Raw genomic sequence first — 11,308 nt, 5'->3', positions numbered from 1 at the left:
ACGACGTTAACTGGCTGATATGTGGAAATGTTATTAAGAACAACAACAACTTGTTGTTCAAAGACATCACTGATGCCATAGTTCTAAAAGAAATGGATTGGCATGGTAAATACTGGATGAACATGCAGGTATGACTGTTTGTTTCTGTAAATTTTAAGGTTGTTCACAGACGATCGAGAAACAGAAAATAACAGATTATTCGTTTTATATAGTTTTTTTTCACAGAGCGCACGCTGGTGTTAAGATAGATTAAAAAATTGTGCAGTCATTTGGTTAGGTATGGCAAATCTTGTAGTAGGGTTTGATATCATGAAACAGTACTGGGTTGTTTCAAAATGTATGATGCAAAATGTAAAATACTCAAAGTAAATTATGAAATAAATCGATATCAAGATGTTGGTTTTACTCATACAACTCATAAAAATGATTATTAATATTTAAGATTTTAATAGTATTTAAAAGGAGGAGTTGCAAATCTTTAATTCAAAATCGTTGAAAAATGCACGGATAGATAATTCTTTCGGAGAAGGCTAACACATATTTTTTTCATGATATTTTCCTACAATTGCTTCTTTTTTCTTTTGTTTAAACAACTACGTTTCGAGTGCAGGAGTTAAATAAACTTTTTGAAATCAGTTAAAAAGTTTTGAATAGAGGTCAATTATGTTTTGACAAAACAGAACAAAAAGTATTTGAACAAATAACCAGTTAGTTTGCTGATCATTTCGAATATTTTCTATTTGCAGGTGAAATGTGCTATCAGACTGAGAAATTCAAAAGAGTCAACACCAGGGCCATATGTATATAGTCCTGTCTTTCACGCTGGACTGTATGTAAGCAAAGTTATCTGATCATCACGAAAAGTTCTATAAATATTTATCTAAGATCTGAATGTGTATGGTCACCCTGATTTGGCAAACTAGATTATAATTGACATGCTATATAAGAAAATGAAACTACTGTTACCATTTTCAACATATGTGTTCATATTTGACCTCTTTTTACATAAAAAATGGTATCACAGAAAGCATACAATTTACTCGTAATGTTGACAGAGTTGTCAATTAATTTTTAAAATGTGTACTTCTCTTCTTTACTTTCTTAATAAGAAAAACATTAATTATATGTTTAACCAACATCAATCATGAAAATTGATTATATAAAAATCCAAGGACATTTGATTCTTTTAACCATGCTTTATGTTAAAAAGGGAAATTAAGTAACTGATATAACCTTCGATGCGCTTTTCTGGATTAACTTCATAAGGAACGCTCAAAGCCAAAAATTTCAAAGCCAAGGATATATAAGAACGGAAACAGTTGAAGAGTTATATAACAAAACCTGGCCTAAGCATACCCAAATCCGTCTAAGGTCAACTAAGCCTGAACCGGTTGATACTTTGGTTTCTTTATAATTTCAAAATCTGTAAACAAACAATATTTAGAAATCATGTTAGTACCAAAAAGTGAAATAAAAAATACCGAACTCAGAGGAAAATACAAAACGGAAAGTCCGTAATCAAAGGGCAAAATCAAAAGCTCAAACTTATTAAACGAATGGATAACAATTGTTATATTCCTGACTTGGTACACGCAATTTCTTATGAGGAAAATGGTGGATTAAACCGGGTTTTATAGCTAGCTAAACCTCTTAATTGTATGACAGTCGCATGAAATTCCAATATATTGACAAAGATGTGTAAACAAAACAAACAGAAATAATCGGCAAAAATGTAAAAAAAAATATCAAAGGACTAAATACTGAGCTGATAATACACTCGGAGACTACCAGCAGAGGTATAAAAAAAATGCAAAACAAAAATGAAAACAAAACGCGTCATAGTTTACTGTGCTTATGTATCCCATAATACTTTGAACGACAAAATTATTTTATTTATTAATATTGCTTTTACTGTTAAGTCTGTTTTTTTGTGATATACATTTGACGTGACTCTGTACTTATGTATCCCGTCATAATTTGAACCACACAATTATTTTATTTTATTAATATTACTTTTACTGTTAAGTCTGTTTTTTGTGATATCCATTTTACGTGACTCTGTATTTATGTATCTCTTCATACTTTGAACGACAAAATTATTTTATGTCTACCTGTGCGAATTTCAAACTCGTGATTTTACGCCAGTTCTTAAAACCTTCCATACTTTATGGGTGGATTTTACATAGATAAATAAAATCGTATAGTATAAGCTAAATGAGGATGTTAAATTTGATGTATGCCTTCTTGTGCTTCTTCGTTACATTTGTTTGTTTTTATAGTGACAAAGATGATAACACAATGTTGACTGCTGTAACCCTATTTTTGACATTTTTACCTATTGTGTCTGTTTGTTTTGTTCACGCATCGTTGTCAATATAATGGAATTTGATGCGACTGTCATACAAGTGAGAGGTTTAGCTAGCTATAAAACCAGGTTCAATCCACCATTTTCTACATAAGAAAATGCCTGTACCAAGTCAGGAATATGACAGTTGTTATCCATTCGTTTGATGTGTTTGAACTTTTGATTTTGCCATTTGATTAGGGACTTTCCTTTTTGAATTTTCCTCGGAGTTCAGTATTTTTGTGTTTTTACTTTTTGCATGCGCCGAAGCCTTTTTCTAGATTTACCTTCATCTGAAAAACTTCTTTAATATAAGGATCAAAAACCGTACATAATGGATCTCCAATCAAATAACAATTTTACATTGAATTGATCATACGTTGTATCTTGAAATAATGATTTGTTTGAATTTAGCCGGACAGAAATCATTACACATTAAATGAAGGGGAATCGTTTAATATCACCTTAACCTCAACTGTTCCTGTGGGGTGTATTTCATCACATACAGATTTTAGATCTCATTGTGATCAGAACTTTTACATATTTCGACCGAATTATCAAGAATCTACTTGCACAAATAACATGGTTAAAAGAGATATTGTATTCAAAGCAGAGTCCTGTGGAATCAGATTGGGACATCTTGACTGGATGGAGAAGAGAATATTACAGGTGTGTGGATACAATGATGGACTCTACAATGTTAACAATAGATATGCTTCTCTAAAACTGTCACCGTCATCTGTTTCAACACCTAATAATATCTGGAAAGATGTGTATATACAACAAATAACGGTACTTATCATTTAATGCTATTTAAACGTCTTCCCATCAAATAGGACCCGGGTTATTAGTAGCATTTGAAAATACGGCAATATCTACGAACGTTTTCAATGTTTTATGAATGACACATCCCATTCAAATGTAATTTTAGCAATATACCTGTTATGAGTCTATTTATGTTATTACCCCAATAAAATACTTATAGAAATGAAATCGAGATAACATTCGCCATTTATTGTAACGATACGATGTATTTATGTCTCAACTGGCGAAAATGATATGATTCATGGTCTGAATCTGAACAAATCAGAATTGTAGTTTAAACTTAAACATGTTGAAAGCTATTGATTATGTCCCATTCTTTAAATGTGGCCAAGTTCCGAGGGTTTAATTTTGTCCTATTCTCTAATTTGGACCAAGTATCGATGACATTATTGTGTACTATTCTCTTAGCATGTCCACGTCTTGATGCGGACGATAAATCCACAAGAGGGGATGCTTACGGTGTCGACGCACTCGGTTTCGTTGTATTTGAAATGTATGCGCTTCATCAATAGTTTTCTTTATTCTTATATCCAAACTGATTAATAATTTTGACCTGTAACTAAAACAACTGATACAACCAATGCATATCTGTATATGAAATCACTTCGTGATTAATACACGTTCCATAATACCTTGATAAAGGTTTGCTGCTTACAACATCTCCTAGATAGAGGGTTGATCTCATTTTTGCATATCACAATTCCGCTTTTTTTCGCATATGACATCACTTAATGTGATTTATCACCGGATGTTTTCATTTTTTTTAGCAACGCAACGAATAAACTGTTGGAGCAGAAACTGCTTACCTTGGACAGAAATCACCTCATTCTACTCCTTGTTTTTTTTTGTGGGCTCTTGGTTCTCAAATTTATTTTTCTATATAATTTTGGTTTGTATAATTATGTCTTTTTTTTTCCAAAGTGTTTTTTTACTTAATGTTGTATTTGCTCCTTTGGTAGGCCCCCTTCCATTTTTACAAACTGACAGACTGTTTAAACGAATTGAAACAAACAGTCCCTTGATAAAAATAATTAACCATTGTTAAAACTTCATAAATGGACAAAAAATAAGACCAGGGACACAACAAGAAGCCGAGGGCTTCTCCAAAAAGAGCAATACCTGGAGCGTCGACACGGCAAGTGATAAAAATATACCATGTGTATTTACAGAGCAAGGGTGAAAAAAAACTGAATCAGTACGAACGTTATTCTTTTCCACTATATATCATATGTGTGTTGCTCATAAACTTATGCTGATTATCGGTCCAAAATGCATAAATCAGCATATGTCGTCACAAGGTTTTGACTGCAACTGCAACGTTTCACACCGATAATAAGTCCAAAACAGTAGGCAAAGGCCAAACAAAATAAACCCTTAAAGCGATATACACATATATGCTAACATTGCTATTGGTTGATTATCAGATTTATCTAATCCAGAACTTTAGAATTCAACAATTAAACTATCGATATGACAGAAATCAATATTAATCCAAAAGTAACTATATAAGAATCTGCTTCTCGATTGATTATCAAATAAATTTACCAAATTCCCTCTCGAGTACCTCCACATTCCTTATCTCAATTTCTTCGTAGTACTCCTACAAAATTGATGCGTAAACACTTCATGTATGTATCTCAGAAATCAAATGCAAGCACACCGTAATAAAAGATAAACTTTATTTAAGCTTATAGTATTGTAAAAAAATGTGAACTCATATTAAGTAAACAAATTGAACAATATTTTTTTAAGGTGGAACCAATTCAGCGAAGTAGAAGTTTTTATGCAGTTGTCGATTTCTCGAATACGTGTTAGCATCATCCTGCAGGGAGCTGATAAAGGTTTTGACCTTTTCAATTATTCAATCATCTAATGAGATAATCTATAACCACACGTTGATTATTATTTTTTTAAGCAATGGGTTCAGAAAGGATTAAATTGCCAAAAAAATTGGAGAAGAATATTAGTTTTCCATTCGTTTGATGTGTTTGAGCTTTTGGTTTTGCCATTTGATAACGGACTTTCCGTTTTTGAATTTTCCTTGGAGGTCGGTATTTTTGCTATTTTACCTTTTATTCAATTTTAAGAAATGATTGAAAAAGAACGAATTTAGTTAATCCTTACAAAAGTCAGGGTTTCCCTTTTTTTCTACAAAAAAGGAAAGAAACATTTTGTTTTTGATATCATTGTGTTGCTGTGATCTCCCTTTAAACAAAATTAAAACATAATTGTAATGTTTAGATGTGCAACAATACGAGCCTTTTTTTATATAAAGAATTCTCTATGAGAATGCATTATGTATTGACATTTAGGGCTCAGAGTATTTCGCATCTTTTGATTTACAAGTTTTATGTATATTGTGAAGCAACGCTTTTGTTTTTTAGGTAACTGTAGTAGATAAAGATTCAGTCTTGAAAAACAGATTATGCCAATCGTACAATGATCCACATTTTAGAACCTTTGATGGAAAATACTATGATTACATGTAAGTCGGAGAATTTGTAATGTACAAAAATGACATTGGTCCTTATAGGGTAAGTTTTATGCTTTTTGGTTTTGTTTTCTATGGAAAATTCTTAAAAACCAAAATAAGTACCAATTTGTAAGTTAAAGTTTTAGATGTTGGCTGTTAATCTTAAATGTGTTCCCAGCTATAAATTGCGGTCCTGTATCTTTAACGTGTGTAAGGTTAGTGAGATGCACCAAAATATCGTTTAGTATACTTACCAAAAGTCAAATCAATCATGTAAGAAGGCGCTATATCGTACTGATTAAAATTGACCAAATCATCTTTATGACAACGTAAACAATTTATATACGTTTCCTTAGTGTGTCGTCCATTTTCACGGAACTAGTACACATTTTTGTTTAGGGTCCAGATGAAGCCCGCCTCCTGGTGCGGGATTTTCACTGTGTTGAAGACCCATTGGTGGCCTTCGGCTGTTTTCCGCTCTTTGTTCGGGTCTCTTTGACACATTCCCCATTTCAATTCTCAATGTCATTCCTCAAAATATAGGAGCAATTCTGAACCATATAACGCCAACAATTAGTTTTCTGTTAAGTTTATAAAAATATGTTAATTATTCCAGACGACATAAATTTGAATCAATTGTTATGTTACACACAGAAAAAAAAATATGAAAGAATACCAAAACCAAATAAACAGAAGCTGATTAAAGGAACTAAAATAGATGTTTATCTTTAACTTCAGAATTATAATTTAATTAATGTCCATTACAAATTAATTAATTTTCCTGTGGACAAGTTCAGGAATATTAGTGCCATTGTTTCAAAAAGGAATGTATTTTCCATCAGAAAAAATACAGACGCCAGACCAGTTTTTTCTCCATCTTTATTGAAAAAAAAATGCTGTATGTTGACAAAATTTGTAAAGTTAAAAAGAAAAAGAAATTACCACACAAACGAAATACTGAATAAAGGTAGGGCCAATTTCTTTAGCCTGTTTGAACGTTACGATGTGTTTTGTATCTTAAATTACTACCGACATGTTTCTGCAGTCTTAGATCTTTAGATACCAAAATAGTCGTCTAATCTATGAACTGTAATGTAACCGTGGTAACCGATTGTGTCCTAAAAAAAAGAGAAAATATTTCGCAGACTTTTAGCTTTAATGCCGCCATATTATTATTGTACCTGTACAAAAACATTCATTTGTTGTCGTTGGTTGCAGACTATCATATTTGATTTCGTGAATTGTTTGGTCGTTCATCATGCCGTTTGTTTTGTCGTTTGGTTTTTGTTAACATAGTGTCATGTCGGTGCGTTTAACAGTTGACTATGCGGTATGAGCTTTAATCATTGTCGAAATCCATACGGCAGATATATAGTTGCTCATATCCACGTCATTCAAACTCTAATGAAGAGTTGTCTAATTAGCATCATAAGTATATATATATTTGTGTGTGTGTGTGTGTGTGTGTGTGTGTGCTTTTTTAAGGGAGAATTTTCTACAAGACGAGCTATGTTCTAAATAGATGCACCAACATGAACAATGCCTTTTTTGGCTTAAATTTGTTTTTAAACCAGGAGATTCCGGATTACAGATAATGGCTAAATATGTGTTATTTGGTTGTGATATTTAAAAATTAATGAATATTTTCGGAGATTTGATGGTGAAAGGATATCAAATTCTGAAATGTGACAAAAACTATATCTATTTTGCACGAAAAACATGAAGAAAAGCCTTAATTGTGACGTCGATTTTGTACCCAATCCTTTTTCCAAGTTAATCAGTCTAAAAGCTTTAAATTCTTAAGAAAAAAAATAGTAATAGAAGCCTTGTTGTATTTCATTCTGCAACAGAAGAGAAAGAGGCGACGGATTCCAAAGGGACATTCAAACTCATAAGTCGAAAATAAACTGACACCGCCATGGCTAAAAAAGGAAACAGACCAACATACAAACAGCAATACACAAAACACAACACAGAAATGCAAACCCAACCAAAAATTGAGGGTGATCTCAGGTGCTCCGGAAGGGAAAGCAAATAATTATAGGTGCTAATATTTTTTTTCTTAGAATACATCAAGCAAGTATTTGTTCCTCAATTAAACATTGAATGTATATTAGTTTTTGTTTTGATAATAAATTAATAACAACAAAACATGATGTTGTTAAATACCCCCATAAAGTTTTTTTCCATTGTGATACACATTTTTTAAACATTTCAGGTACATGCATTATTTACAAGTTGTGGGTCCGTTTTACCCGGTACTTCATGCCTTTGTGGAATAGCAATACGGAGCAAAGATTCGTTGTTCGTTCTACGTACATGTAAGAAGATTTCAAGGAGTGAAAAATATTTGCTCAAACAACCTGTTATCACACTGACGTCTTGTGATAAAAATGATATGTCAATCATTAACACCAATAATAATTAAAAGGTTATTATGGTTTCTTTTTCGTCTTATAAAATTTAAAAGAGTTTCTTCATAGATGGTTCCTGCTTACAAGGAAGCTAGTGAGGCAAGCGTTCTACGTGGTGAAGTGGGAGTCTCCTCATCAAAAAAGTAAACGGTCGCCATCATCAGTTGATTGATCGTCAAGGAATATCTGGTTCACAGATGACGACGAATATGTTCCAATTGTCGTTTACACTATCTTATCCTCGAATGTGACCTACCGAATTAGACTTATCACCGAATATGTACTTACATGAACAACACGAAGGGTGCTTAATGTGGAGCAGGTTCTACTTACCATTTAGAAACACCTGAGACCACCCCCAAGTTGTGTTTTGTAGACCGTTGTTTGTCCTTAGTCGTTTTTTATTTTTATCATGGCATTGTCAGTTCGATTTTGATTTATGATTTGACTTTCCATTTTGGTATCTTTGGCCTCTCTTTTACAACTGGATATAAGTGATTGATGCATAGTAGACAATACTTAGGCTGTAAAACATCTGAATTGACCTTAAGCTTATGCAATTATTATAGTAATGCATATATACGTGGATCCTTTTTAAATGTAAATGTACTTCAGAAGCTACACGTGTATGTTACTTTTATAGTAAGTGTATTCATTCATAGCGATCTTGTCGCGTGTGCTATCCTATAGTTAAGGTGCCTTCTATTTGCTACAAACGGAAATGAGGTGCGCGTCCACACACATATTCGAAAACAAGCATTGCATAAAAGAGCGTCTCATATTATTATTTTTGTTTGATTGTATTGACACAGAGGAGTGTCCCACTTAAAGGTTCGGGCACAAATCATTGCAAGGGTTTAAAGAATATTCCCATTCATACATATATATTTCTCAGTTATCACATATTTAATCTGTGACATCTGAATTACATTTACACGGATTGATTTAGCTATGACAGTTAAGCAGATAAAGCTGTAAACTCCAGTCCATGTATACATTCATATATGAATGATTTGGTAAAATGAATTACGAACAGATATTAACTTTTCATCTGGGTATATTTTTCACTCTGATCTTTCGATCGTTATATTTAATTTTGTATTTGAATCAATCAATAGTGTCTAAGAAAAGGAAAATCACTGTATTTGTATATAGTGACGTTAAGTATTCTTTATATAAACTATATTTGCACTATTTCGCTAATCAAACATTTTTCAATTTACAATGTAGATTGTATTGCGAATTGCAACAGAAATACAATTTTCCGTAGCGAGGCGATTTATAAGTGTGATTTCGATAAAACAATCTGTAAAAGATATTAATACAGCAAAAGGTCTGTGTGGAGCAATACAGCAAAAGATCCATCAGATGACTTCACCCACCGTGAAAATTGACCAATCAGTGATGACCAAATCTTTGAAGATTCCTGGAGGTATTTGTCTTTTGGAAAAAAAAATCATTTCTATGTTTATGCTTTGAAATTTACTGCATTTGAAAGAACAAACTTAAGTTATTATAAAAATTCTAGAAAAGATATAGCCTACAGCCGAGTGAATTATAGAGTGTGGGATAGATATAAACGGACAGCAATACAGTAAGAAAAACACGTTAAAGTGTAGAAGTCGGTCTCAAACTACAGATAAAAGTCTACACAATATCTTAGACTCTACATCACCGGTACCGCGAGTGAAGAAAAGTGATGTAAATATAAATAAAACTTACCAGCGGTTGCACTTCGGAGAAAAATTCAGGCAAGAAAGAGCTATTCATTCCCGGAAACTACAATAGTGTACTATAATTAGAGCAAATTGGTAGTAGCAAATGCCAAGAAAAGCTTTTGAGTCTTATTTAAGCTATGAAACCTAAGAAGGTGAGGCAATGCATGTGCTGAGTAACAACAATATAGAAATCCTTTGCAAATCATTATCTGTCTATTCTACAATGAAGCGTTATCAAATCAAATACCCTGAAGTGTCTAAGTAAACAACTTCTAAAAGCAATAATTCAAATGAGGAATTCACAATAAAATCAAGAGCAAGGGCACTCATTGTGCATGTTGTGTATTTCAAATTAAGAATAAAGAATAATTCACGACCATGTTTGTATCATGGAAAAAGTTGAATTCAGATCTGATATGGAATATTCGCGTATAGATTACGTTACTACACTCGTATAAGTTTATTGTTGTCAATAATTAATTACTAAAATTACAATTGATACTAATGATAATATTTGCTTCTTTTTGTACATATTTTTTGTTGAGGAACCGGAATTTAAAAAAAAAAATCAACGATGCGTATGAATCGATTGTTATTGTTGACAACAATAAAAATAAACCTAATTTAGAAACATTTTGTTCATGTGACCAACAAACTGGGAGTACGGACTCGCTAGATGACTTTAACAGTGTAAATTGTAATTTAACAGACAGCAGTGAGCAATGTTCAGACTCATCAAGTTCATCCGGTTCATATGTTCAATACGATTCATGCTTTCAGCCCCTGCGGAGAAGACGATCCGTAAATTTTCCTCATAAAATAAGTAAACGCAGTTTAAGTAATGATGATGATGTGGTAGATTTCCAGCCGTTAACATACAGTGCTGACGTAAATGAGACAGAGATTAAGATAATTTCAATCTCAGACTGCGCCTTTTTGCATTTCTATGATAAAACTATATAGAAGAAATAATAAATCTATGATAAATTATACCTAGAAAGTTAAGAAATTTTCCCTCTGTATTAAACCGGTTGTTTAAGAAATGTTTGGAAATGTTTAGATTCAAAGTAAGAAAACACATTTCACCACATTAGAAACAACAACATTACATTGCTTATATGTATACTTTTTTCTTTTACAGCCACCAGCAACCTTTCGAAATAGTTGGACGTCTGACAGAGCATATAACATATGTTTCAACAGCATAAACGACGCGTTACAAAATGATATGTACAAGGATTATGTTGATGTACCTGTCGAAAAGTTCATAGAAGCGTGTGTAAAGGATATAGAAGTATAACGTTTTTCATTATCTAAGAACGGGGATACGAAATATCCAAAACCTTTTCTTATCAGAAGGATAAACTTTTGCATTGAAACCTAGAATGGATTTGAAAAGTTTTTTATAGAAAATAATCAGACAATATTTACTATTACAAACTCTGTTTTGTTCGACACACCTTGCGTTTAATATCTTTCTTAATTCGCGCAAAACATTAATTGATACATGTAGAAAATTTTCTGAAAAGTAGCC

General features: G+C 32.4%; 1 long non-coding RNA gene across 1 annotated transcript; it reads left to right on the top strand.

The window, feature by feature from the left end:
- Positions 1 to 741: 741 nt before the first annotated feature.
- LOC127702982 (uncharacterized) lies at positions 742 to 8,067 on the top strand. The gene is made up of 3 exons (XR_007982613.1): positions 742 to 833; positions 5,554 to 5,703; positions 7,861 to 8,067. It is a non-coding gene; the product is annotated as an uncharacterized LOC127702982 (long non-coding RNA).
- Positions 8,068 to 11,308: the final 3,241 nt, after the last annotated feature.

This window comes from Mytilus californianus, unplaced genomic scaffold (assembly GCF_021869535.1).
Source record: "Mytilus californianus isolate M0D057914Y unplaced genomic scaffold, xbMytCali1.0.p SCAF_5, whole genome shotgun sequence".
Classification (NCBI taxonomy): domain Eukaryota; kingdom Metazoa; phylum Mollusca; class Bivalvia; order Mytilida; family Mytilidae; genus Mytilus; species Mytilus californianus.
This window is presented reverse-complemented; position numbering and strand designations above follow the sequence as displayed.